Source organism: Megachile rotundata, unplaced genomic scaffold (genome assembly GCF_050947335.1).
Source record: "Megachile rotundata isolate GNS110a unplaced genomic scaffold, iyMegRotu1 scaffold0097, whole genome shotgun sequence".
Lineage (NCBI taxonomy): Eukaryota > Metazoa > Arthropoda > Insecta > Hymenoptera > Megachilidae > Megachile > Megachile rotundata.
In genome coordinates, this window is record NW_027473394.1 from 128921 (window position 1) to 132143 (window position 3223).

The window sequence follows — 3223 nt, forward strand, 5'->3', positions numbered from 1 at the left end:
CATACAACCTTAATTATACAGCCACAATCATACGATCACAATCATGCAATCACAATCATACAATCACAATCATACAATCACAATCATACAATCACAATCACACAATCACAATCAGACAATCACAATCATACAATCACAATCAAACAATCAGAACCATACAATCACTATCATACAATCACAATCATACAATCACAATCATACAATCACAATCATACAATCACGATCATACAATCACAATCATACAATCACAATCATACAATCACAATCGTACAATCACAATCATACAATCACAATCATACAATCACAATCATACAATCACAATCATACAATCACAATCATACAATCACAATCATACAATCACAATCACACAATCACTATCACACAATCACAATCATACAACCACAATCATACGATCACAATCATACGATCACAATCGTACGATCACGATCATACGATCACAATCATACAATTACTATCACACAATCACAATCATACGATCTCAATCATACAATCACAATCATACAATCACAATCATACAATCACAATCATACAATCACAATTATACAATCACAATCATACAAAAACAATCATACAACCTTAATTATACAACCACAATCATACGATCACAATCGTACAATCACAATCATACAATCACAATCAAACAATCAGAATCATACAATCACAATCATACAATCACAATCGTACAATCACAATCATACAATCACAATCATACAATCACAATCACAAAATCACAATCATACAATCACAGTCATACAATCACAACCATACAATCACAATCATACGATCTCAATCATACAATCACAATCATACAATCACAATCATACAATCACAATCATACAATCACAATCATACAATCACAATCATACAATCACAATCATACAATCACAATCATACAAAAACAATCATACAACCTTAATTATACAACCACAATCATACGATCACAATCATACAATCACAATCATACATTCACAATCATACAATCACAATCAAACAATCAGAATAATACAATCACAATCATACAATCACAATCATACAATCACAATCATACAAAAACAATCATACAACCTTAATTATACAAGCACAATCGTACAATCACAATCATACAATCACAATCATTCAATCACAATCATACAATCACAATCATAAAATCACAATCATACAATCACAATTATACAATCACAATCATACAATCACAGTCATACATAAACAATCATACAATCACAATCATACAATCACAATCTTACAATCACAATCATACAATCACAATCGTACAAAAACATTCATACAACCTTAGTTATACAACCACAATCATACGATCACAATCATGCAATCACAATCATACAATCACAATCATACAATCACAATCAAACAATCAGAATAATACAATCGCAATCATACAATCACAATCATACAATCACAGTCATACAATTACAATCATACAATCACAATCATACAATCACAATCATACAATCACAATCACACAATCACTATCACACAATCACAATCATACAACCACAATCATACGATCACAATCATACGATCACAATCATACGATCACAATCATACAATTACTATCACACAATCACAAGTATACGATCTCGATCATATAATCACAATCATACAATCACAATCATACAATCACAATCATACAATCACAATCATACAATCACAATCATACGATCTCAATCATACAATCACAATCATACAATCACAATCATACAATCACAATCATACAATCACAATCATACAATCACAATCATACAATCACAATCATGCAATCACAATCACACAATCACAATCATACAATCACAGTCATACAATCGAAATCAAGGAATCACAATCATACAATCACAATAATACAGTCACAATCATACAATCACAATCATACAAAAACAATCATACAACCTTAATTATACAAGCACAACCATACAATCACAATCATATAATCACAATCATACGATCACAATCATGCAATTACTATCATACAATCACAATCATGCGATCACAATCATACGATCACAATCATACAATCACAATCATACGATCACAATCATAAAATCACAATCATACAATCACAATCATACAATCACAATCATACAATCACAATCACATAATCACAATCATACAATCACAGTCATATAATCGAAATCAAAGAATCACAATCATACGATCACAATCATACAATCACAATCATACAATCACAATCATACAATCACAATCAAACAATCAGAATCATACAATCACAATCATACAATCACAATCATACAATCACAATCACAAAATCACAATCATACAATCACAATCATACAATCACAGTCATACAATCGAAATCAAGGAATCACAATCATACAATCACAATAATACAGTCACAATCATACAATCACCATCATACAATCACAATCATACAAAAACAATCATACAACCTTAATTATCCAAGCACAATCATACAATCACAATCATACAATCACAGTCATACAATCGAAATCAAGGAATCACAATCATACAATCACAATAATACAGTCACAATCATACAATCACAATCATACAAAAACAATCATACAACCTTAATTATACAACCACAATCATACGATCACAATCATACAATCACAATCATACAATCACAATCATACAATCACAATCAAACAATCAGAATCATACAATCACAATCATACAATCACAATTATACAATCACAATCATACAAAAACAATCATACAACCTTAATTATACAAGCACAATCATACAATCACAATCACACAATCACAATCATACGATCACAATCATACAATCACAATCATAAAATCACAATCATACAATCACAATTATACAATCACAATCATACAATCACAATCACACAATCACTATCACACAATCACTATCATACAACCACAATCATACGATCACAATCGTACGATCACGATCATACGATCACAATCATACAATTACTATCACACAATCACAATCATACGATCTCAATCATACAATCACAATCATACAATCACAATCATACAATCACAATCATACAATCACAATTATACAATCACAATCATACAAAAACAATCATACAACCTTAATTATACAACCACAATCATACGATCACAATCGTACAATCACAATCATACAATCACAATCAAACAATCAGAATCATACAATCACAATCATACAATCACAATCGTACAATCACAATCATACAATCACAATCAT